Raw genomic sequence first — 27,508 nt, 5'->3', positions numbered from 1 at the left:
AGTTTTGAAGTCACTTTAAATTATCATACAAGTCATACACATTTGACAATGTAACCTTTTTTATTGGCAAGTAACTTTATTTTCTTAAGGTGTCCATAAAAATGAATGTATGGAAGGCTTTTTTTCCCATCACACAGTAGCACGTCTAGAGGCTTTGTCAATCAAATCTTACCAAATTACTTTTCAAGTGAATAATTTCCCATATATTCCCATTGACGGTCAGTTATTGCCTGTGTTGCTGGACCTTTGAAAACAAATAATAGAAGGCCTTTGAAAGATACAAATCAAACTGTTACATTAAGAACTGGTGATTGTTTGAAAGCAGTATTGCAACACTAACTGAAAATAAGATAACATCTTTGGCTTTGGTTCTCTTACCTTCCAGCACATTTAAATTGGCAAAGAAACCTTCCTTCCATTCTGTAAATGACAGGATCACCATAAATAAAATTCAATTTTAAATAAGTGTTTAATGCACGTTTTTAAATGCAAGCTCAGCTTGTCATGGACTTGCCAGTCCTACCATTTACCTAATGAGAAAGCCTAATGAGCTGCTTTGGTAGAAATGTCCATGGCAGCTGTTCTGAGAAATCCCTATGGGGGTTAACCATCTTGTCTCTATCTCAGATCTTGGTGATTCACAGCCAAGGGAACACAATGCTTCCAATGTACTAATCATCTGTTAATGAGTTTTTCGCATTCCCTTTGGTCTACTTTCTATTACATACTCCTCTTGATAGTTTTAGTTAACTCTTAGCAATGGGACTGGGAATTATACCATTGGGATAGGTGTACACCTGAGATTTCAAGCAATAAAAAATGACATAATAACCAAGTAAACATATTTTGCATGAGATACACCAGAAAACCAATTCCCCCCTTTTACACATATTGTAAACAGGGACACATTGGCTGGGTTCTGCAAGGTTCCATGCTTGATGGTTTTAGTGTTACTAGAAAATGCCATAGATAGGAAAAATGTAAGAACCATCCTATGGCATTCAGTCTGGCAGTGCTACCACTGAAATACTTTTTTAAAAAAATTGTTAAAATGATTTGAATCAGATGAGGTTGGACTCAGCCAAAGAAGAAGATTGAAAAGACATTGGAAATTAACATCTTCTGCCAAGGAAGTAAAGTAAAAGTAAAGTGTCCTTGAAGCACCCATTTAAATACGGGGATGGATATTTATTAATTAGAGGAGGAGCATGAGTGGCTTACCTTTAAAGCCACAATTACAAAGGCTTAGCGAACGACAGAATTCAGTTACTGTTGAATATCAATATACTTTCCTGAAGAACAGAGACCATGAGTTACAGTCCAGCTTAGATACTTTATTTATTTATTTATTTTGTCCAATACACAATGAGGGTTTAGTGGGTACATATACACACATAGTAAAATACATGATGAAGGTTATAGAGGAGATACTCATAGTAAAATATATCTATGAAAGAATAGAAAAGAAGATATAGTAATAGAACATATCAATGAAAGAATAGAAGAAAAGATATAGGAATAGAAGAAAGGTATAGGAGATATAGGAGAGCAGTAGGACAGGGGACGGAAGGCACTCTAATGCACTTGTACTCGCCCCTTACTGACCTCTTAGGAATCTGGATAGGTCAACTGTAAATCTAAGGGTAAAGTGTTGGGGGTTTGGGGATGACACTACGGAGTCCGGTAATGAGTTCCACGCTTCGACAACTCGGTTACTGAAGTCATATTTTTTACAGTCAAGTTTGGAGCGCTTAATATTAAGTTTAAATCTGTTGTGTGCTCTTGTGTTGTTGTGGTTGAAGCTGAAGTAGTCACCGACAGGCAGGACATTGCAGCATATGATCTTGTGGGCAATACTTAGATCTTGTTTAAGGCATCTTAGTTCTAAGCTTTCTAGGCCCAGGATTGAAAGTCTAGTCTCGTAGGTATTCTGTTTCGAGTGGAGGAGTGAAGGGCTCTTCTGGTGAAGTATCTTTGGACATTTTCAAGGGTGTTGATGTCTGAGATGCGATGTGCATTCCAAACGGATGAGCTGTATTCGAGGATGGGTCTGGCAAACGTTTGTAAGCTATGGTACAAAGCTAACTGGGTGACCTTGGGCCAGTCCCTCCCTCTCAACTCTGGGAGAAAGCCAAGGGCAAACCACTTCTGAATATCTTGCCAAGAAAACTGGAAAGACTAATCCAGGTAGTCACCAAGAGTCAGCACTGACTCAAAGGTGTATGCACACACACACATACATAGAGAGAGAGACAGAGACAGAGAGAGAGAGACAGTGAGACACACAGAGAGAGACACACACAGAGAGAGAGAGAATGAGAGTGTGTGTGAGAGAGAAAATGATTGCATTTTTCACATTAGTAGGTAATTTTGCATTCAAATTATTCTTGAAAGATAAGTATAGTTATATGCTAAATACATCTTGTTCTTGCAGAACGTGGTGTGCCATAATCAGAGACAATTATCTCATACCAAGTGCTATGATACTGTATGTATTTGTGTATTTGTATAGGGTAATGAGTGGACAGCAGAGCTGGGTTCCTCCCGGTGTGATCCGGTGCACCCGCACCGGTAATGACAGCCCTCTGGTGATGTCAAAAAGACGACACCATCACGCCCCCCCCCCCTCAGGAACTGACTTGAGTCCAAGTGTGGGTCTCCTATTGTTCCCATTCCGTGCCTCAAACAGCTCACGTCCACTGATTCCATCCCTTCCCTGCTGAGACGCGTAGACAGACAACAGCTCTCTCTTTCTCTCCCCCCCCCATGTGCCTCTTGGCCACCTTCTCCTGGCTGTGTGCTGCCCCATTCAAAGTAGGAAAGAGGTGGGAGGTGCCAGAGCAGCATGATGGTGGCGGCTGAGGCCGGCAGTGAAGAGGGGAGCTTGAAAGCATTTAGAGAATTGGGGGGACATTGGCCACCCACCAATGCAGCCCACCACAGCAGGAGCAGCAAGACCGTAGCAGTGGTCATTCTAGGAGGCTCCAGCCTGAATGGCCGTTCCCAAGCTCCCTATTTTGCCACCAGTCTTGGCCATTACCATCATGCTGTCCTAGCTCCTCCCACCTCTTCCCCACCTTTAATGAGTCCAGCTTGGGAGAAGACACCAGGCTCGCTTGCAGTGGGCTCCAGGCCTGCCCCTGCAGAGATGTCCAAAGGGCCACTAACCACGACACTACTGTTTTCTGAGAGCGGTGGCAGTGGAACAAATCAATACTGCTGGGAGCTTCCCCCCTCTGCCGTCACCTCCGCAGCCGCCACTTCTGTCCGGAGGACTGAGCAACGGGATAGTGACTTCTGCTCAAATCCCAGTGGTATACTTAGTGAATCGGGGCTGTGCTGAGGAGAGGTTTCCTCCACTCTGAGCCCGGGCTCTGCCTGGACCGCCTCTGGAAGGTGGCACATGGAGGTGCCCTTACATGAATGCCAGAGACTCTAGGGCGTCTTGGAATTTTACTGTGGGAGCCACCGGATTAACCTCAGCCAAGGATTTCTGAGCTGGGGAGAACAGCGTATCTGGTTGGGGGGGGGGGAAGGGGACTACACGTGGCTTATCCAAAATCTCTAGGCACATACTGTGGCTGATAGGTCTAATGCGCATGCGCTCTTTGCAAAGGAAGGAAGGTGGGGAAGAACAGAAGATGACAGGAGGAAAAAGTTCAGTCCCTTCTTGTCTTGTTTCATCTCATTTTGAACAGATTGGAAAGTAGACAAAGCATTTTCCCCTTAGAACTGGGACATTTCGACTGATTCCTTGCAATAATGTCTTTTGATAAACGCTCGGCTGGCCACTCCCACCCGGTTACATGACCAGTAAGTCATGCCCACAAAATAAGCCATGGTAGTAAAAAAATTAGGAACCTGCCCCTGGTGGACAGGACTACTTTATTTTATAGGTAGGGGATAAGAACAGTTGAACCTCTTCACTCTCAGCTAAACACTTCTGATATTAAAGCAGCACTGAGGGAAACGTTCAGAAACATTTCAACTATGTTCTTTAACCACTTCTGTATAATGGATAAAGATGTATATTTTAATAATATATGTGGTGATCTTCATAGGAATGCTTCCCACAGACAAAATTTTATTTTATTTTGTTGGCAAGACTGATAGCCACCACTCAATACAGCTTGGCCATCTTGAAAAGCACTTAAATATGCAGAGAAAAGTATATTTTAATGGTAGACAACAGAAGATTCTTTAGAGTGAAGCATAATCATTTCTTTAGAGTGAATCAGAATGTAACTTTTAAATATTGTACTTTGTAGCATCGGTTTGAAATGGAGGAAAAACATTCCATTTCCAATTCTGGAAAACAAGTCTACAAAATTGGAAATTTTAGCAGTACAGTTTTTGTTCATCCACGTTGTATTGTTACTATCATTGACCCATGATAAGCCACAAAAGATATTTGTCCAGGCTGCAAAAGTCTGGATGATGACTTGATGATTGCTGTAAATTTCAGCTTTCAAAATCCTTCTGCTGCTATGTAATGATTATACAAAGTTTTCTTTTTCTTTTACCCAAATCTGGTAGCCTTAAACCCCAATGGCTAAGTTTACATATTATCCTATGATAATATGATGTTATGAATTAGTGTAATGTGCAAATCCAAGCTGGGTCCATACATTATATTAAATCATGATTTGTAAAATTATGCTTGTTGAAGAAGTTATAATTACTGAATTCATAGAGCATGTTTATTTATTTATTTATTTATTTGATTTTTATGCCGCCCTTCTCCTTAGACTCAGGGCGGCTTACAACATGAAAGCAATAGCACTTTTTAACAGAGCCAGCATATCGCCCCCACAATCCAGGTCCTCATTTTACTCACCTTGGAAGGATGGAAGGCTGAGTCAACCTTGAGCCAATGATGAGATCTACAGATCTACAGTCAGCTTCAGTGGCCTGCAGTACAGCACTCTACCTGCTACGCCACCCTGGCTCTCTACCAGGGTGTTAACTAAGCAATAAACCAGCCAATCATGTTATGCCTTAGTCATGAATCCAATTTTGTACAGTGCCTCATATAGCTTAAGAAAAAGAAGGGTGGGGTGGGTTGCATAAATCTAATAAAGTGGATTGCTTACTTCTCAGTGCATAATGCTTCAATGAATCTATAACTAATATTGGCATTTCTAATTAAGAACAACACAAAATCTGATTAAGATATTTAAATCTGTTATTTTTCTAAACATCTATGAATGCCTGTATTTCTAGAGTCAGAGATATGAAATGAAAGAGGCCAGGGGAGCTTTCACATAGGTTCACCTGGTGCACCAGCTGTGGGCCTATTTGGACAGGGAGTCTCTTCTCACAGTCACTCACGCCCTTATCACCCCGAGGCTCGATTACTGCAATGCCCTACTCTTGAAGAATGTTCGGAGACTTCAATTAGTCAAGCATGCAGCCGCGACAGCCGCAAGCTGAATTGGCTGCTGATCGGTCTCCGAATGCAATTCAGGCTGTTGGTTATTACCTCTAAAGCCCTGCATCACATTGGACCAGATTATTTATGGGACCATCTTCTGTCTCACACATCCCAGTGACTGGTTAGGTCACACCGAGTTGGCTTTCTCCAGGTCCCATCGGCCAAACAATGCTGACTGGCGGGTCCACGGGAAAGAGCTTTCTCTGTTGCAGCCCACGTCCTCTGGAATCACCTTCCCCCAGAGATTCACACTGTGCCCACTCTCCTCACCTTCCAAAAGGCATTAAAACACATCTATGCTGGCAGGCATGCGGCCATGAGTGATAGTCTTTGCTCCGGCCATTGGTGTGAATTATTATTATTATTTATTACATTTGTATGCCGCCCCTCTCCATAGACTGAGGGATGACTGACTGATTTTATACAGGATTTTTAATATTTTTCTTAACTTTTTAATTGTACTACTTTATCTTGTTTATATTTTATTCTTGTAAGCCACCCTGAATCCGCGAGAAGGGCAGCCTATAAATCTAATAAGTAAGTAAGTAAGTAAGTAAGTAAGTAAGTAAGTAAGTAAGTAAGTACGTACATACATACATACATACATACATAGGAATTATTCAACTTCATTTTCAGAATAAAGCACAACTTGTAGATTGTCTGTGTAATTATTGTATCCTTCCCATTCTCCATATTGGGGAAATTTAGTCATGAGACCCTAATGACATAGCTTGAATTTATTATATTCTGAAAATATTTTTTTTAAAATACTAGGGATGATGAAGGTTCCTAAAGGAGAGACGGGTTGTTTATACAATATTTAATTGGCCCCAGTGGGAACAAGGACAGCTGTGCAAAGCTTACTTGTTCAATTTTTATTCTGCATGTACTTGTCATACTGGTATTGTGGACTGAAAATCTTGGAGTCTAAAATTCATTGGCCTATTCGTAGAATTAAATTATATATTTAATTTAATAAAAACCCATCATTACACATTAAGCATGTATCTGTAACAAAAGCAAAAATATGATAACGTTATTTCAGTTTCAGTAAGACTAGAGACTTGGAGAAGATTTCAAGAGAATCCTGATTTTTAATTGTGATATTTTGTCCAATAAGTTGAATTGTATTTGAAGAGAAGTTTCTGAACCAACAAGAGCAAAAATGCAGCTCCTTTGGGCAACTTGTTAAAGAAGTTACATATTTTTCCAGGATGTGTTTTAATAAGTCAGGCAGGTCACTCACACTTCTGCAATATTTCTTCTGTGTTTAATTGGCAGTGTTGGAATTCGTTGTTGGAATGTATTTTTAATGCAACAACTACAGTAGTATTTAGCCAATAGATGGCATTATTTACAAGTATGGATCTATGGTATATACACTATGCTCTTTTGTTATAAGTAGAGTTTTCTGTTCCTTGTCACAGCTATATAGTTGAGCAGTAAAGCACATGGTGACTGTACTCTTTGTTAGTTCTGTTTTATGCTTTAAACAGAATTTCTAACATGTTGCATTATCCAACATAAAATAGCATAATACAATGGTACCTCTACTTAAGAACTTAATTCGTTCTGTGACCAAGTTCTTAAGTAGAAAAGTTTGTAAGAAGAGACAATTTTTCCCATAGGAATCAAGATAAAAGCAAATAATACGTGCAAACCCATTAGGAAAGAAATAAAAGCTTGGAATTTGGGTGGGAGGAGGAGGAAAAAGAGGAAGACAGTCGCGCCTCCCATACACCCGGTGTGAGGCTGCCTCTCATACACTGCACCAGAAACCCAGGCGGGTGAGAGGGGGGAACCTACCGATCCTTTGACCAAAAGGCAGTGGCTGCTTCTGCTACCTGCTTCCTCTTCCTTCCCATGCTGAAGGGCTCTCCTCTCCTCTTGCTCACTCACTTTGTAGCCGGTACGTTTCCTTCACTGTGGTGACTCCTCAGTTTGGCTAAAGCCGAGTTGATTCGGCCAGCGCGAAGCACTCCCTTTTGCCTTTCCATACCCAGACGCCCCAGGAGGCAACCTCGCGCCTGCTGCATGGAAGGCAGTGTGAGGGAATCACCAAGTCAAGTGGTTTATTCCCTCTCCAAGCGCCCAGAGAAAGGAAAATGTCCCATTCACTCTGGGCTGCCAAGAGCAAAGGGAGAATTTCTTTTCTCTGGGCGCTGACAGAGGTTTATTCCCTCCCCAAGTGTCCAGAGAAAGGAAAATGCTTTGTTTGCTCTGAACTGCCAAAGCCTCCTTAAGCGCCACTGAAAGGCTCCTCTGGCAGCCTAGAAAAGCCCGAGATGGCCGGAATTAAAGGGGGAATGGCAGGAAACTGGCTGGGCCTTCGTGCTACTCTCAAATTTCCTGGGAAATTTTTCTGGGCTCGGGTTCTTAAGTAGAAAATGGTTCTTGAGAATAGGCAAAAAAAATCTTGAACACCCAGTTCTTATCTAGAAAAGTTCTTAAGTAGAGGCGTTTTTATTAATTAAAGCTGAAGGAGACATCAGCGGTTACTAATAAAGGACCTGAGAGTCATATTGGTCATTCTGTAGTCTTGATAACATAGTTGACAGTTATACTGTGCTCAATTTAACTATCTGTATGCTGATTTTTAAAAAAATAAAAAATAAAACCTGCAGTATTCATCTAATAGAAATTCAGTCAGTTATTCTGTAAGTTTACATAACTTGAAAGACAACAACTGTGGCATATGAAGGTAACATATTCTAAAACAAGACTTTGTGTGATGGAATAATTAAAAAAAACCTCAGTCAATTATTAATGACTCACGTTAAGTGATAATTCTAAAAGAACAGTGAGTTAGTGTTTTGGTTTAACTTCTGTGCTTTGTTAATATTTGCATCCGCAGTATTGTGACCAAAACCTTGTTTATCAAACGCAACCAAATCATTTTGCAGATGCGGTATAAATGTGCTAAGTATGCAAACAACTGAATTGTACACAGAGCTCCCAGCATTGGCAGCTTGCTGAACAGCTCCAAAGAAAAGCAGAACCATAGCTTACATGGTTCTATTCTTGCCTATTAAATTATGAAGACAAAAGACAGATGCAGTGTAATTACAGCACAATATTAGTATGTTGTTAATAAACTCACATGGGCAATTTTATTATTTACTACACAAATCTTGACCCATTGGGTCCTCATTTCAAAGATATTTCCCTATCCAAACAGAGAAACAGAATGATCAAATGTGGAAAAAAAGCAATGAGTGACTTCCAACTTCCTGCCCGCTTGATTGCTGCTGACAGCTTGTCAGCAGCTGATGGTGTAACCAGTCTGCCCAGCTTCTGAAGGGCTAAGGTGGGACCAGTTTATTGAACCCTTAGGGCAGCAGTGAGTGGTGAAGCAGCACTGAAGCAACCACAAATATGCCAAATTTTAATCCCATGGGTCCCAGATTTTGCAGGTGTTCTTTAATTTAGTCCATTTGAGCTACCTTGGTTAAAAATTGTTGTCCTGTAATGCATTATTTCACTCTATTAGATGTAAGAATACAAATGAATAACTTTGGGGAATGAGGGGAAGAGGTGCTACCTAGAAAATAATCTTGACAAGAGAGGCAGGAGCCTCCAATGGTGAGTCAGAGAAAGACATTTAGGAAGGACACACTCTCATGGATCTAGTAGTTAAAAACAACTTCACAGTAGTACAGCTTTACAATAAAGTAGAATTTTAGCTCACCTAGTTGTTTTCTTGTCTAGTTTTCCTTGTAGGGCTGACCTCAATCTTGTCTGAAAGTAAAAATTTCATGCTACCACTTTTAACTGCTTGATCCTTGAAGACAGGTCCTTAGTTTATTTCTCTCACCAAGAGAACCACCGAGGTCTCCTGCCTCTCTTGTCTATTTCCTAGGTAGCATCTCTTTCCTTCATTCCCCAAGGCCATCCCCACATTCCATTACAGTTACAGACACAAGAATTTTACTTATACATAAAGATCAGATCCGGATGTACGAGATGATCAGGCTGAATCTAAAGGAGAGGTCAAGTGCATCATCAGTTTTGAGTCCCTTTGTATTCACAAGAGATCCAAGTCTAGCCTATCTTCAATTCCATTGACTCTAACCTATTGTCAATTTACCTTGAACATTAGTTATTGATTCTTGGAGGTAGGATGGCAGCTGGGGTGGGACAGTGACAGGGGAATGAGGCACCATTGATCCTTCACAAGTTTTTCAGGTGCCACCTTGGAAAAATTAATTGGCCACCCAATAAGATAGATCCCTTCCTGGTAGATCAGAATATTAGCTATACTATCTTTGTGACATGGTCAGTGAATATACATACTGTAGTTTCATTTACAAGGCCAGGATTCACCCCCCTGTTGTTACTCAGAGTCGCTACAGCTTGCTATGAATGTTATAGGCCACTTTAACCCTGGTGTTCTTTTCTGGGTCTGAGAGACTCATTTCGAACTTTGAGGCCCTATAAAAAATTTTCCCTGCATATCTGAAACTTGGAATTTAATGACTTTTCATCATTTCAGGGGTTCTCTCTATGAGATTTTTTTGGGGGGTGGGGGACTTAGTTCTTGCTGAAAAAAAAAGTCAGACTTGTACTGTTCCCGGGTCACGCTGACCCGGGCTGAAAATTCTTCATTTTAGGTGCTTATGTTTGGTCAATTTAAAAACTTTTTCACTTGGAACGTAGTCTGAACATTTCTGAACACAATGATATGAAAATTGAACTGAAAAAAATTGATGCTTATTGGTTTATTTTGATCAACCCCCCCCCCCCCAATTTTTTGGGCATTTCGTGTCAGTTTATTTTTTTTTTCAGGCTACAAATCTCCAAAGAATCTTCCCCAAAAAGGTTTTATATACAAAATTGAACATTCCTGATCATAAGAAAAATATAAATGAACTGAAAAAAATGATGCTTGTTTATTTTGATCAGAAAAGGGCCGCCCGCCCCCCGACCTGGCCTTGAGCAATTTTCTTCACTTTTTATATAGATTTGGCTAAAAATATTTGGAATATCCTTTTGCAAAGTGAGTACATGATACCTAAACACCTAATTTTATGAAAGAAATCCATTTTACTAAAAACAAGTACAGTATGTAATTTTGAAATTAACAGCATAATTTGTACATAAATCGAAACAATTGAACATGGGGGGGACTTTTATGTGCAAAATAAACAAATAAGCATCAATGCTTTCATTATGTTTAGAAATGTTCAAACTGGTAATTCAATGCCAAAGTTATTAAAAATATTTGTAATTAGGGGCCTAGAAAAATTTATAAAGTGACATGCTTGAAAAACCGGGGGTGGCAGCCCGTTTATGAGAAAAATAAACCAATAAGCATCAATTGTTTCAGTTCAATTTTAATATCATTATGTCCAGAAATGATCAAACTACCAATCCCACACCAACTTTAGTAAAGGTGAACATATTTTCCAGACAAAACTATCTATACATTGAAAACAATTTCACAAAAAAGGGAGGTGGCCTTTTATGAACAAAATAAAAATATAAGCACTAATTTTGTCATTTCAATTTTCATTTCATTGTGTGCAGAAATGTTCAAACTAGTTTCCAAGTGAAAAAAGTTTTCAAAAAGACCAAATACAAGTACCTAAAATGAACAATTTGCGATCCTGGTCAAATAGACCCGGGAACAGTACATGTGTATAGTGGTTTTGAAAATAACACCAGGGTTAAGCAGTTTACATAGGTTGAAGGGATCTCATAGGCATGGTAGTGAATATGTGTGTGTGTGTGGGGATTACCTTTAGCACCACACTAACAACAACCTAATATAATTGTAAAAAGAAAATGCAGTCAATGCTGAAAACTCTAAACAAAGGTTGATGCAGAGCCTGTAACTGTAATAGCAAATGTGAATAGTAATAGCAATAGCCTTTAGACTTATATACTGCTTCTCAGTCCTTTACAGCAGTTTACAGAATCAACCTATTGCTCCAATCAATCTGGGTCCTCATTTAACCGACCTTGGAAGGATGGAATCTCACCTTGAACCCGGTGAGTTTTGAACTGCCATATTGCAGGTAACTGGCAGTCAGCAGAGGTAGCCTGCAATACTGCATTCTAACCACTGTGCCATCACAGCTACATTATACTCTGCCACTGAACTTGTTTGTCGGTTTTTTTAATCGTTTTTAATATTGACTTTTTGTAATATCTTTTTTTTGTTTATTGTGCTTGTTGTTTTCAACCACCATGAGTTGCTTATGTGAGATAGGTGGCTCTGTAAACAGAATAAACAAAGCATGATTGTTTGAATTTATAAGAGCATCCAACAATTAATTAATTTTCAAACAGAGGGTGGCTTTTGAAACAGAATGAATAATATATAAAGAACGAATGGATCATGCATGGTATGTTTGTGTATATGTTTCTTTTTAATAAGGCGTTTTTAGTGACTTTTAATTATTAGATTTGTTATATATTGTACTATTACTGTTGTGAGCCGCCCTGAGTCTACGGAGAGGGGCGGCATACAAATCTAATAAATAAAAAAATAAAAAAATAAATAAAAATAAAATAAAAATAATTTATTAGATTTGTATGCCGCCCCTCTCCGAAGTCTCAAAGCGGAGGCAATGTAAGAAGTGGTCAGTATATGTGATGGATGCAACAGTGGTTTGCAATGATGGAAAGTTTGGAGAGATATAATATTGATATAAACTGAATTTACCTGTTATTTCCTTACTTCATGTCTTAATATATTTTTGTCCTATGCTTTCTTACTATATATTTTTACTTTGAATACTTTTGCTCACCTTAAAAAGGAATAGCGATGGCTATCTCAGCATATGCTTTATAACAGTTTTATTAGTGGTGCAGCTCTCTCCAAGTTTTTTATTTATTGCCTAGTCTTTTCAACATTAGGTGAACAACCTTTGTATTTATCTATGCTTATAATAATGTCTGTTTGTTTTAATTGTGAAGCTTGAAAATATGTGTGCATGTTGTGTACTGAGGGATAAGATGTAAAACAGAACCTTTTGATCAATGTTTAAATCTTGTTTTGCCAGTTCACAAGAATGCTAATATCTCTCACTGTTTGACAAGAGATATGTACCCCAAGCATGGATTTATGATAAACATTATTAATAGAACTTTATTGAAAAAGCTTATGAGCTTTACCTGGCCTTTAAATCTTGAGGTAGTTATATAAATCCAGCACAACTTTACTCAGTGAAGATTGCAAAATAATATTTAAGCTTTCATATTTGATCCATTGGCATTGCAAGTCAGTAGTGTTGGACAAACCGAACTTGCACAGTTCGGGTTCGTACCAAACTTTGCGGTGTTCGGCATGCTGAACCCGAACTTTTACAAAAGTTCAGGTTTGAGTTCAGCATGCGTGCCGACCTCCTTCCGAGATCCCCCGGGGGGCTCAGATGGCGAAGGACACGTCCATGCCCTAATGGGACCAACGCAAAGCGCCCCCTGCCTGCTCTGGGCTTGCAAAGCCTGCAAGAAGAAAGCAGCCAGTCCAGGTGACTGGCGCAAGGCGGCCACCCTGCGGAAGAGGCAGTGGCTGAAGAAGGTCAACCAGGCTTTTTACGGAAAAGGACGCCGCAGTGGCGCTGCAAGCAAAAGGAGGTGGGGAATCCCATGATGGGATTCCGGGGGCGGGGCTTTGATGTCACAGAGACCTCGTTTTGCTTGCAGCTCCGCTGCGGCGTCCTTTTCCGTAAAAAGCCTGGTTGACTTTCTTCAGATGCTGCCTCTCCTGCAGGATGTCCGCCTTGTGCCGGTCACCTGGACTGGCTGCTTTCTTCTTGCAGGCTTTGCAAGCCCAGAGCAGGCAGGGGGCGCTTTGCGTTGGTCCCATTAGGGCATGGACATGTCCTTCGCCATCTGAGCCCCCCGGGGGATCTCGGAAGGAGGCGGGGGCTCTCCTCTGGGCGAAGGCCTCTTCCTCCTCCTCCTCCACCTTGAGGGAAGGGCTGAAGGGCGAGCTGCTGTAGAAGAAGCTGCCCGAAGGGGACATAAACGGACAGCCACCCATTACCTCATCCATCCTCGCCGCTAGCCTCGCAGGGAGAAGTTGGGGCCTCTGAAAGCGGCCGGACGGCTCCCAGCTGTTTATATCCTGAGTGGGCGGCCTGGCTGATGGCCCCGCCGTAACTCATCGATCGGGGGACTCCCCCGATCCTCTCCCTTCGTCTCTCTCTCTCTCCCTGCGCTCCTCTGGCGCGGATTGGCCGCTGCCTTTTTTCCCCCATGGTGGTGATCCAAGGTGCAATTAGTAACACTTTAGAGATCACAGCAACAATAGCAGCAAGGAAAACACACACACACACAAGCGCAACCGGGAGGTGAGGCCACGCTCCAGCAGCCCGACGTGGAGTTGCTTCAGCACCTCCCTCCCCCCAACGCAAAGCCAGAAGATCTGAAGAGTGGGCGAAAACTCCTCCCTGATGTCCGGCTACACTACACTACTCGGCGGTAAAAGGGGCTCTTTAAGGAAAAAAGTGGTTGAGAAAAGCCAAGCTATCATCTATCTATCTATCTATCTATCTATCTATCTATCTATCTATCTATCTATCTATCTATCTATCTATCTATCTATCCATCCATCCATCCATCCATCCATCCATCCATCCATCCATCCATATACACTGCTCAAAAAAATAAAGAGAACACTTGCACAACAGAATATAACTCCAAGTAAATCAAACTGTCCAGCACATTCAACCTTGTACAGAACAGTGTTCAATTTTTTGAGCAGTGTGTGTGTGTATACTGCTAAAAAAAATAATAAAGGGAACACTTTAATTTGATTTACCTGGAGTTATATTCTGTTGTTTAAGTGTTCCTTTATTTTTTTGAGCAGTGTATGTTGATGTTATGTGGAGTTTGGTATATGATTTGTATATATGTATATCTGTACATACATATTGTTTTAAAAACTATTCAATAAAAATCATTTAATTAAAAAAAAGACAAATCCATATCAAACGATCATGTGTTTTCCCCCTCTTCCTTTTATTGCTATTGATTAGTAATTGAACTGGGTCCTTCCGCTAAAAAGACACATTCTATTATTCTGGCCAATATACAAGTTATAGGAGTAGACGTCGCAGTTTAGCTTTCTATTACTGCACCCATTTAGCAATTTTCCAAGCAAGGGGGTAAAAATTACGTTTTTTTTTTTCAGAGGCGGAGCGAAATGCGATGTTAAGGACAGCGAGGAAAGTGAAACGAGGCCCTGGAAGCTCCGCTCGCAGCCGGACAGAGACTATGGTGCAAATTCAAAGCTAGCGTCATAAACTAGAGTTTATGCAAATTCAAAGCTAGAGTTCTTGGGTGGCATGCACTATAGCCCAAAAGGACTTCTGAGAACTTTAATTTTCTGACTTGCTTAGCCCTAAACTTTTACAAGAGTCCTCAAGCTTGTCTAAGATTTGTGGATTAAGTCAAATTAAGAAGTGAAGTTCAGCTGTAGACCAAATGCATACGTCTAATGTGTACCCATGTGGAACTATGATCGAAACCCTCCGGTTCCATCACCCAGTCTTTTGGGATGGTGGACCTTGTAGTTTGAAAGACTGGAGGAGGCGAGATTAGATTAGATTTAGGTTTAGATTTGGAATGGAATGGAACGGAACAGGATAGAACAGAATTCTTTATTGGCCAAGCGTGATTGGACACACAAGGAATTTGTCTTTGGTGCTTATGTTCTCAGTGTACATAAAAGAAAAGGATACATTTGCCAAGCATCATGAGGTACTACACTTAATGATTGTCATAGGGATCAAATAAGCAATCAGGAAACAATATAATAAAAATCTTAAGGATACAAGCAACAAATTATTTGCTTTTTTTAGGAAAAAGAGAGGTGGGTTGGTCTTTCCCCAGCAGACAAGGAAACCTCCAGCTGCCTTTCCTTTTTCTCTGGGACGCTTCCCACCGGAGCTGTTTTCAGCCACCCGAAGGAGCGACTCCGGCGAGGGCCCGCAGCTTCTTGGCATCCCCCTCCACCTGTGCCTGGGTCCTCCTTTCCCCAAACTGGCGCATTTAAGTCAACACAGCCCTACCTGCTCCAGAGATGGGCGGGGTTGGGCTGGGCCACCAGCTGCAGAAGCCATCGCTTTTTGCTCCAGCTGAGCAAGATCAAAAGCGGTGGGCTGGAAGAGGTCAGGTAGCGCGGGGCTTTAGTCCTCTGGGTGTGCAAGGGGAAAACACTGCTTTGCAGCCAATGTCCCGTTTGTGGGAAAGCCGGACGGAAAGCAGCGCTGCAAGCAAAAGAAGGTGGGGAATCCCACGATGGGATTCTGGGGAGGGGCTTTGCCCAGGAAGAAGTTTCCATGAGGTCAAAGCCCCGCTCCTGGAATCCCATCGTGGGATTCCCCACCTCCTTTTGCTTGCAGCGCCATTCCCGAGGCGGGGAAATTTTTATTTTTACGGAAAAGGACGCCGCAGCGGCGCTGCAAGCAAAAGGTGGGGAATCCCACGATGGGATTCTGGGGGCGGGGCTTTGATGTCACCGAGAAGTGTTCGGGTTCAGCGAACTTATCCGAACTCCGCCAAGTTCGGGTGAGTTCGCCGAACCCGAACTTCGTTGGGTTCGCCCAATACTACCAGTCAGTTCTAGTCTAAAGTATAAAATATAAACTACAGTACTATATATGAATTCAACTTATTAAATTCCTATTCTGCTTTAAAATTCTAATATTTCTTCTCAGGAAAGATGATGAATAAAGGAAATGTTGATTAAAGTGGAATTTAAATTGTGGATGTTTAATAACAGAAATAATAAGTGTAATAATTAATATTGGGAGTTTAAATGACATAAAATGGATTATGTTGAATCATGAAACATAGGCCAGGTATCAAGTAGTAACGTTGCCATGCACACAAACAAAGCTGCTTGTGAAAACAATGCATAAGGTGAGAACCATAATTTTTTCTTTCTCCAATGATCCACAAAGTTTCTGGATCAATGGTTCCTTGTATTGCTGCTTAAAGGAAATTACAGCTATTCTTTCCTTGATGATCATGATTAGGGAAAAAAAAATCAGGTTGGGGACAACTGCATGATAAAAGTTCCTGAAAACATTAAAAAAAAAGAATACTACTCTCATTGGAATTCAGATGTATTATATATGGTTATATAAGATGTGGATTGGATGAGATTTATTTAAGTATTATGAACCATAAGAACCAATCCATCAATCCTGGAATATGTAAACACTAGAGGGGAGCAAGTGAAGGATATTTTTGTGAGATTATATCCAGTTCTGCTATTCTTCCATTTGGACTGTGGCCCAAATATGTATTCCATAACCATCCTACTGCAAACCGAATCCCTGACTGAGCAAATGTTTGGTACTAGGTTTACGGTAGCAGTTGCAATGACCACTTTGCCCATTTTAATTTTCTTGGCTTTAAATTTTGTTTTGTAATTTCCAAGATATTTGGTGAATGGCCAATGTATGCTTTATTTACTAAGCTAAATAAAAAACCATAAATTACATACTTTTTATACAATCCTGTTGTATGTCAGAGATTCTTCTTTTTTCTACTAGTATAGAAAATATATACTGGATTAAAGCTGTTGGCTCCACAGAATTTACAGCCAGTTTAGTTTTACTTCTAGCAACTTTCTAAAAGAGCTCAAAACACACCTATGCTGACAGGCCTGGAGGCATTGAGTGATGATCCTTCACCCTGGCCATTACTATGTATGAATGTTGGTTGTCTGTTGTTTTATTGGGATAATTTTTTAGAGCTGTAATTATTATTTATTGGAGTAATTTTAAATTTGTATTATGCTTTTATTGTTGTAAGCAGCCTTGAGTCTGCGACCTATAAATTTAAATAATAAACAAACTTAAGAAATTTGGATAATTTGCACACCCAAATATTTTCTCTGCCTCAATATAACCAAGAGTGAAATCTGGTATAGGATTTATGGAAATACAATCTGAGGAAATGTTGTACAAAAGCTGAAAGCTTGCAGTTCTACTTCCAGTAAAACTTTAGTTGGCCTAGAGAAGCTATTACTGCTCCTAGTATTATGATTTTGTTTTCAGTCATGATCAATTATTTTTTGTTTTAGTTTAAAATTTGCATTGATGACTTCCTAAAAGCTACTCTATCCATACATGTCTATTTAATAGGAAAAAATATATTTGTACATCTCTAATTATCAGTGAATTTTGATTCTTTTAAAATTAAGAAAAACAAGGGTTTTACTGTTATTTTTATTTTGATTTAGTTTATCTTTTTCACAGAAATACTTTTATATGCATACAGGTCACCCATTAAATAACTTAAAATTTAAAAACCTGAAGAATAAAATGTACAGTAAATTCCAAAAGGCTGTTCTGCACATGCTAAAACAAGAGTAACTAGTTGATTGATTTAACAGCAATCATGCTGAAAGATGTTAGTCTTAACTTGCCGTTGAATATGTAAGCAAAACTCTACTGAAAGTCACTGGATTGGAGTGACACAGATTTAAAAGTCTGATTTGGAATTACCAAGTGTTAAACTTGTAAATTTTCTAGATACTGTATAAACTATTTTAGATTACTGAAAAAGTAGGTATGAAAATGTTTAATATTCCTTGTTTCATTACATTGATACATGCAATCTTGCTCTCAATGTTACTAAAATACACCATAAAATCCTAAAATACAATTTCTACATTATCACTTATATTAAACATATTATTGTTACTTAAGTTTGAAAATAAAATCTTTTTTACATTTTCTAAAATGGTGCTATAAATTGTCTGATTCTTTAAACAAAGCTTTTATTTTTTTCTGAACTATACAACTGTCAAACTAGTCACTACAGCTGCATTACTATTAGTCTTCTCATTGTTTCTATCCCTCATCTCCTCCCACGTATGACTGTATGACTGTAACTTGCTTGTATCTTTATGATTTATATTACTATTTATTGTTTCCTGATTGCTTAATTGTACTGTATGATCAAGGGTTGTACCTCATGATTCTTGAGAAATGTATTCTATTCTGTTCTATTCTATTTTACATATATGTATTTCATCTTTAGATAGAATTCTTTAGAATAGAATACTTTATTGGCCAAATGTGATTGGACACACAAGGAATTTGTCTTTAGGGCATATGTTCTCAGTGTACATAAAAGAAAAGATACATTTCTCAAGAATGATGAGGTAGATAATATAAAGCTGGAGTGTGGCGAGGGTAGAGAATGGACTAGCAACAATAATTTAGGAATTCCAAGAACTTGGATGTCAGTTATTTAAAATTAAACCTTGAACTGCCAGTCTCTTAACAAAGAGATTGGCAATTTTTAGTTCCCTCATTCAACCATCATCATTTCTCACTTGGACACTTGCATACAACCTAGTGTCCTTTTGGAGCATGACAGGCTACGAAATGTGTGTCACAGTAGCATTCAGAATTATTGAACTGTAGTTCAAAACTGTATTGTTGGGTACCATAATTCCTCAGAAGTGTCAAGTACCTTCTCCCACTGACAATTCAAAGTAGATCTCTCCTATATATTAACTCTGTATATGATACAGCATACTACCCATATGGACATATTCATACAATTTTCTGGCAACAGTATTACGGTAAATTAACTTCCTTAGTTTAAAATGCTTTATTTCTCAATCTTGGCTACATCTCTCCAATTATCAGCCATCTGAGGTAGGCAACATCAGGAAACATGAGCATCAGAGGGTTCAGGAATTTTCTTTATTTTTGTAGGGTACAATAACAGAATGTTGAAGTCTTGTCAAGAGTTTTCTCAACATCTTACATAAAACAAAAGCAAATCAGGCTTCTTTTAAGTTTCTCTTTTTCTTTTCTTAAGACTAGTATTTTCTGAACCATTGCTTGTCTTAATACTATAATATATTCATTTCTTCCCTATTCCCATAGCTAGGATTAACTTCTATCAAAGAAATTCTATGTGGTCCCCATCCAATATCAATAAGCCCAACTTTATTTATGGTAAGAAAAGATTGGTCTACTGCTCTCACTTTTTGAGATTACAACAGTATGTAATAATGGTAGGCTCCTTTGAGTCAAAGTTAGATCCTGGAGATTTCATGAGCACATCCTTGATTTTTTTTCCTCAATCACATAAAAAAAAAAAACCCCACCTGTTTTTCAACTTTCTAAAACAGCTCACAGCATTGGCATTTCTTGATTTCCACCCGATCTGAAGAACGTTTGCAGGAACTGGGTATGTCTAGTTTAATGAAAAGAAGGACTAGGGGAGATATGATAGCAGTGTACCAATATCTGAGGGGTTGCCACAAAGAAGAGGGAATCAAGCTATTCTGCAAAGCACCTGAAGGCAGGACAAGAAGAAATGGATGGAAACTAATTAAGGAACTAATGAAGCAACTTAGAACTAAAGAGGAATTTCCTGACAGAACAATTAATCAGTGGAAACTTGTCTCTAGAAGTTGTGGGTGTTCCAATACTGGATGTTTTTAAGATGATGTTAGGTAATCGTTTGTCTGAAGGGGTGTAGGGTTTCCTGCCTAAGCAGTAGGTTGAACTAGAAGATCTCCAAGGTCCCTTCCAACTGTTATTCTATTCAACAATGTTCAGCCCTACTTAGTTTTAGAGATAAACCATGGATTACGGTCATCTAGGTGTGGCCATTATGCTCACTGAGTAGTAATTTTCAAATAGTTTATATTTTACTTGATTTGTCCGCTAATCTATATATCTATAAAGAACAAGACTCACAAATGCAGAGTTTCAGCTATTTTATTATATTCTGGTTATAACAGAGGAATCCCCAATCTGACAACCTATTCTTAGGAACAACTAGATAAAACTTCAAGGAATTTGGAGGGTTCTGGTTATCCTAGCCCTTTTAATGCTTTATTTCCCATCCCTGCATGCTGGGTGCTTCCCAACATCAGTCCTTCATTTTGTAGAGACATTTCATTTTAATTTATTTAAAATAATACTAACAGGTATTACTGCAATCACACACGTATCAAGTTTATGCTTTATTTTTTAGTCCTGAAAGAACAGGTATATTCAACTTAGACTTTAGTAAGTATTTTGCTTTATTCCTCATTTAACAGGCTCAGATAAAATGAAATCAAATGTTATGGCCTTGAAATGGAACACAGTTAACATCTAGTTATTAAAATTAAATGTTACTATACAGTAATAGCAATGTAATAATACTTTATAGAACTTTATGCAATCAATGTCGTATGACAATTCTTTACTGCTATCAAACAAAAGATTTATCAATTAAAATATGACTTGCAACCCTGTCTGGTAAAAGGAACTGAATGTAAAAATCTCTCTAAATGTACAAGTCTTTTTTTTTTTAAAAAAAAACTGAATTAACCTAAGATAGGAATCAGAGTAAAATTGGCAAAGGGTAGAGTAGAATACGTTCACTTGATTAACTCTCACCTGAGTCACACAGAAAGAATCTTGAGAATATTGCAATTATACAATGCCCGTCTTCTTAAAAAAAGTAGTTTATGGTAGAGCATTAAATAGAGTTGGGGATATGCCCATCAATATTTACGATGGATGAATGAATGCCAAAGAACCGCCAGGATAGTTCTTTGGAAATCTGTAAGCATCAATACATAATACAGATTCAACTCAGTCATTCTGTAATGCTGTGTCCCAGCACCTCTGTTTAACGGTCATCTTAGCCTTATCTAGTCCTTGATATTTGATACATAAGTGAAAGGCCATATGAATGCAATTAGTTTGAAATGCTTTCCCATCATGTAGATCTAAAATTGTCAGATAGTATTAGTGGCAGCAACCCAACAGAGGCAAGGAATGCCTTAGTGAAGTTGTCAGCATAACTAGTTGGAACGTTTGGCAGCCTGGCCCCTAGTCTTAGTAATGCATGAGGAACCCAGCTAGGGGACTGAAAAAGAGATCTTAAGAAATGTGGTAGAACTTTTGCATAGGAGACATACTTCATATGAGGTCTTAAATTTTACATATGAGGACTATGCCCTATAATAACCACCAAGGAAATGATTTCATAAATAAATAATGTGCTATTGGAATACAATTTATCCTTGTTTTTGATGAAAGACAGTGGCATATATTGGCAAATTTATATACACAGATACGTTTTCCAAGGTAGTATTCAAAAATAAAGTATTAGTTTCTTGAGTTCATAGTGTGTATTAATTACTCTCAGCTTCAGGCAACAATTAAAAAAACATATCTGGAACATTTTAATAAGGGATGGTATTCCTTTTGTTTTATTAAATGCTTCTCTTCCCTTGAATTTGGAAAAGCATTGACTTGACTTTTGAGACATAGGTAGTATAGTAAGATGTCATTTTCTCAAAACATTTAAAAGAAATAATAACCTTTACTAAAATAAATATGAGTCTGTATAATAGCAACAAAGAATTATATTGTCTATGTGTCTTAGTTTTAAAAATGATATATTTTGAAAAGGAATTTACAAGCACTCAAGAATTCACATGCTTTGCAATAAAAAGGAGTTTATAACTTTTTAATATTCAAAACAGAAAATCAGTTTATTTAGGTGAGATTCCAAACCATTAGTTCATAAAAAATGATTAATGCATTGCAAAGGCAATAAGTGAAAGCCAACTCCAAAGAGGGGCATTGTAAAGGGCAAGAAACTAAAAATCTATATAAAACAATGTACATCAATGATATATAGATCTAGTTAGTATATTCAGCTCTCACAGTAAAGTTTATTTTTATAAAAGAAAGATATTCACTGCATGTCTTGCAAGGTAATCTGTAGTTTGGAAAACCTAGCTTGCACAGAATAGTTTGAGCATGCTTAGGATGAAATGAATTTTGCTAGATTTGCCAAAAATACTCCAACTAATAAGTTCTGTATTTATGTAAAACCTCTATTTATAAATGAAGTTACCTCCAGAAGTTGTGGTTCTCCAGCAGTGGTGATTTTAAGAAGAGATTGGATCACCATTTGTCTGAAATGTTATTGGGTTTCCTGCTTCAGCAGGGGGCTGACCAGAAGATCTCCAAGATCCCTTCCAACTCTGTTATTCTGTTAATGTTAAAAAGGATTGTTACTTGTGGGGACTCTTGGTAGAGCTGAAACTGGTTAGAAGAAGCTGTGAATGAGCAAACTATAGACATGAGAATGCTCCAAAAATGAGAATGAGAAAATTTGCAGAATTTTCAGAAAAAAACAAACTATTGCAAGGAATGCTGTCAAAGAAAACAACAAGTTGTTAAGATCAACAGAAGCAGAGACAATGCAAAAAGGTTGAGGACCCCTGTACTAATGAATCAGATGTTGTATAAAAGACTATTTTCATTTTCTGTCCTAATACTTCCAAGATTTAATTTAATTGGCTGATAGATTTTCCTTGTCCATTTTAAACATACCATTAATAATACCATTAATAATTTTGTACACCTCTCATTTATCTCCTTTCTACCTAAAAAATCTCCATATGTTGCAATTCTTTTCTTAAGAAGCTGCTCTAGCCACTTGATCATCTTAACTGCCCTCTTCTAAACCTTCCTTAGCCTCATTATTTCTTTTTGAGGTAGTGACCAGAACTGCATAAAATAATTCAGATGTAATTGCACATTTGATTTATATAGGGATATTATGATTGTGATATATCTATTTTCAATATCATTTTTATTGCCCCATACATGTTGGTCTTTCCCTCCCACAGTGAATGCACAGTGCAAGAACACTTTCATGTAACTGTTTACTGTTACAGATATCACAAAATATCTTTCTTCAATAATCACTGCTAATTCTGATCTTATTAGTTTATGGTGATGACTTTTGGCACCAATGTGCATTTATTTACATTTGTTCATGTTGAATGACCTGCACCATTCCTGTATAGTTCTATGAACATCCTAGCCCCATGCCTGAGGGAAATGCCAAGTTTTTACCACTTATTTATTTATTTATTAGATTTGTATTCCGCCCCTCTCTGCACTCTTTCCACAGACTTTCGTTTACCTCATCCGCTCCGAGTCCTCGGACAGGGGTGACATACAAATCAATACATTATTATTAGTATTTCCTGAAGTCCAAGGAAGTCACAACCTTCCAAATCTCTGATGTGAAGCTGTTACACAAGGCAGATGCCATAACAGAAAAAGCATGCTTCCAAGGCCACACTAAACAACACTGCTTTACTAAACAGGAATCAGAGCATGCCCATCCTTCCAGATATAGTAAGATAGGCAGAAGTCCTCAAGCATACACAATTCTAAGAGCTATAATGTGTTCAACATGGGGCTACTTTTAAAGACTATCTGGAAGCTTCAGTTGGTCCAGAAAGCAGTAGTATGCCTAATTATAGGCATATAACAATAGTTATTTAATCTCTACTTTGCAGGTTCTCCTGGCCTCCTATTAGACTCTAGGTGCAATTCAAAGTGCTGTTTACCACCCACAAAGTCCTTTAAGGAACACTGTTTGCAAGACTTCAACCTCCAGTTGTATCTGTCTATCCCATGACATCTGAAAGAGTGGGCACACTTCAGGCCCTTTCCATGAATCAATACCATCTAATTGAGCCAAACAGCGCCTTCTCTATCTCAGTTCCTGCCCTTTAGAACAACATACCCTTAAAAACCTTCCATGAGATTTTTAAAATGTGGATTTAAAAAATGTTCCCTCCATGCATGGCTTAAGATGTTGGATGAGCTGATGCATGAAATGTTTACGGAGATTCAATCATTCAAGCCATTATTGTCTCAAAAGGGCATTTTCAAGAGGCAACTGGACTGTTTTTTTCTTTGAAGACATTTCATTTCTCATCCAAGACGCTTCAGTGAGCTTGGACAAAAAGCTAAACATCTTCCAACCCCCTCCCCAAAAGAATGTCCAATTGCCTCTTGAAAAAGCACCTTTGGGACATCCATTTAATGGTTTAGGATTCAAATATATTGAGGGGGTTTGTTTGTTTGTTTTTGCCTTAGCTTGTGCCATTTTAGGCTGTTGTTTTTTTGGTAGCTCTTTTATTTTGCTTTAAAAAAAAACCTTAGCCAATCCAGTCACATTTTACAAGATGGACAGAAAAAGACATCAATTTAATTGGCTGACCTCTAAATAAATAAGTAAAATAAATACTTCGTAGAATGGAGACCATTCAAGGACAAGTATCATCCTCAAATTAAATGGTCTAAATGCCACTTGCAACGTTTCCGCGCAGCTTTTCTTTCAGACTCCTAAAAATTTGCCATTGAAATCTTCTTGTTCTCCAAGGATAGCTATGGTACTAAAATGGAGAGAAGGGACAGTTATACTAACATCCCCCGAAGAGATGCAGGAGTCGGGATTTAAGAGAAAGGCGAAGTCGGTATTAGCGCCTGTTATTACGTACTGCGGCAACGGACACCTCACCCTCCCTTCTCCTCCCGTCAACTGAGGAGCCACAGCCTCCTTCTGTCTCCTAAATATTTTGCGTACTGTTGCTTCAGAAAATGGGCCGCAGCGAAAGCAGTATTTCTCCATATGGGCTTCCTCCCAGGCAGTCTAACTGACGCCGGCCTCGCCTGCACCACGGCTTCCATTTTCTGCGCTGTCTACCCACAACCCCTCTCCTCATCCACCCCCTTCCTTCCTTCTTTCCCTCAGTCTTCTCGCCCGTGTGACATCACACGCACGTTTCCTTTCGGCCCTTCGGTGTATGTAAATGTGGTCCCTCGCTCGCAGGAAAAAAGGAGGGGGGGGGGAAGTTGCCCGGATGTTGGGAAGCACCTCCCCTTTGTTGTTGCTTTGCTCGTTCGCGTCTTCGCTCCTTCGTCTCGTCTCCGCCTCCTTCTCTTTTTCTCCCCCCTCCCCTTTCCCCCTCCCCCTTCTCCAGGTTGCGGGTCAGCGCGAGCCACTGCAGCAGTTAAAACCGTCGGAAACCGCCACGAGCCGCTCCGGCCTTGCACCCACATAACAGCCGAGTGCGCGAGGGGAGGCAGGAAATAGTGAGAGCCCAAAGCGAGGAAGGAAGCAGTCGTGCGCTGCGGCGGCAGCGAGAGAAGAAGAAGAAGACGACGACGACGACGACGAAGAGGCGGCTTGGCACTCGGCTGTGGATTTAGCTGCGGGCAAGCCCTCAACACCCTCCCGCCACCATGGTAAGGGGCCGCCGTTTTTTCTCCGTGTCCATCTACCCGCGGGCCTTGGCCGAATATTCGAGGGCAGGTTTAAAAAGGGATGAAGGCGAAGGCGGGTTTGTCTTTTATTAAAAGAAAAGGGAGGTCCTTCCTCCCCCCCCCCCCCCGCCTTGTCTTTTCCGCCTGCGGAAACGACAGGCGCTGCTCTCCTCCTCCTCCTCTTCCTTTCGCGTCAGGCCTTCACAGAGCACCAAGAACCATCCGCGTCAGGGGTTTCCTCTCTTCCTCCTCCTCTCCCCGGCCTAGCAGCCCCCCCCATTCCCATAATTCCCCATCGGCGGCAATGACGTCCTTTTTCACATGGTCCCCGCTCCCTTCGGAGGCAATCCGATCGCCTTTCCCCGCAGCCCCCCCCTCCCCCGAGACCTCATGCATTTTCTCTCCTCAACTGAGGCTTCCCCCGCCTTTCCGGTAGTTCCCTTCACCCATTGGTGACCTCTTCCCTGCAGTGCCCCACCCCAGCCAAGCAAATATACTTAATGCTCCTTTTTCGCCCGGGAAATGTCTGCTTTCCCCACCTGCGTTCCTGAAAGCACACTTCTTTCTATGCTGAACTCCTCCTCCTCATCTCCGTAGGGGGGAAAAAAATCCTGCGAATTCGTTTCATCCCACGCAGCTTCTCTTGCGCATTCACGTTGCTTCCTACTGCACCCTCCTGTAATTTTTCTTCCCTCTACTTTGTACTCCTGCTACCTACTAAGAACTCTTTCTTCTACTTCCCCATGAGTTATTTCTTGCTCAGGGTTACCCAATTCTGTGTGCCTCCTAAAGGCCTTGTTACTACCTCTGAGGAGAAACTTCTCTCCTCATGCTAAGTATTGTTTGGCTGTAATTTAATCCATAAAGCTACTTTTGAATAGGGAGGAAGGGACATTTTTAAATTACCTTTACTGTAGTAAAAAGAATTTTTAATAACTTACTCAAGAGGGACGATTTATGGTATCAAAAAGGAGCCTTCTAAAACCCACATTATAAGGTTTTAATATTTATTATGGCATAAGCTTTCTTGAGATGGACTTCATCAGATAAGAGAGAGAGAAACTGCAGCCTAGGCACATCTTTGTGTGCAGTGTGCCATACTGAACATAGTTACACCAGTTTTGTATACATATCATGCACATCTCTCTGGGTATGTATGTATACACATAAAATGGGAGGAGGTCTTTGGTAATTATAGATACTGGTCTAGATAATATTTTTCAAAGTAAATCCAGTGTTAAATAGAATCAGATATGTGTACATATATAGCATCTTATTCAATAGATATTTTAATTTTTATATCCATTCTAGACATCCCTGTACTGTACAATTATACTAAATGGCTTGTTATGTCTGAACTTCCACACAGTATATGCTGTTTTGCTATTGTATCTGATCGATCTTATAGTATAGGAATGTCTCTCTCCCTTCCACCTTCCCTCTTGTTCTCAATGAGTCTAGATTTGTGTTATCTTTCTTGTGTTATCTTTCACTGGTATAATTCTTGTACAGTATTATCTTTCACTAGCATGCTTGTTTCTTCATTTGTTTTATTTTACTTTATCAGGATACCAGCAATAAAATCACTCTAATTGTTCTTAAAACTTACATTCCTCTAAAGGAAATAGATTTTCAGACACAGTTATCTTTATAGTATAATTTCCACAATTGATTATTTTTCAGTCCTAAATATATTTTTGTTGTAGTTCAATCTTCAATTTATTATTCAAGTTTGAATGCAGCAATAAACAGTAACTGTTGTGGAAAACGTACTAGATAACATTCTGTGTATTGACTTGGATTATGTTAAATCTGAAATACAAAGTTTGGAACAAACAACTAAGTTTAATTATAATATAGTGGATAAAAATAATAAAGTAGAATGGAATATCTTAGCTGTTATGGCAATTAAATTGTACTGCTTGCTGCTATAAATGCATAGATTGATACCATTAATGTGGTATTTTATTGTAATATTAGTGGTATTTTCTGTTTACTGTTA

The 27,508-nt window shown here is 39.4% G+C and overlaps 1 long non-coding RNA gene across 1 annotated transcript; it reads right to left on the bottom strand.

Annotated features, from left to right (window-relative positions):
* Positions 1-24,930, bottom strand: LOC139156676 (uncharacterized). Its single transcript, XR_011557363.1, has 3 exons — positions 24,741-24,930; positions 22,289-22,426; positions 1-244 (listed from the first exon to the last, which is right to left on the bottom strand). It is a non-coding gene; the product is annotated as an uncharacterized lncRNA (long non-coding RNA).
* Positions 24,931-27,508: the final 2,578 nt, after the last annotated feature.

The sequence above is a fragment of the Erythrolamprus reginae genome, chromosome 1, assembly GCF_031021105.1.
Source record: "Erythrolamprus reginae isolate rEryReg1 chromosome 1, rEryReg1.hap1, whole genome shotgun sequence".
In the NCBI taxonomy this organism is placed as follows: Eukaryota; Metazoa; Chordata; class Lepidosauria; order Squamata; family Dipsadidae; genus Erythrolamprus; species Erythrolamprus reginae.
Note: the sequence above shows the minus strand (reverse complement) of the source record. Positions and strands in the feature narration are given on the sequence as shown.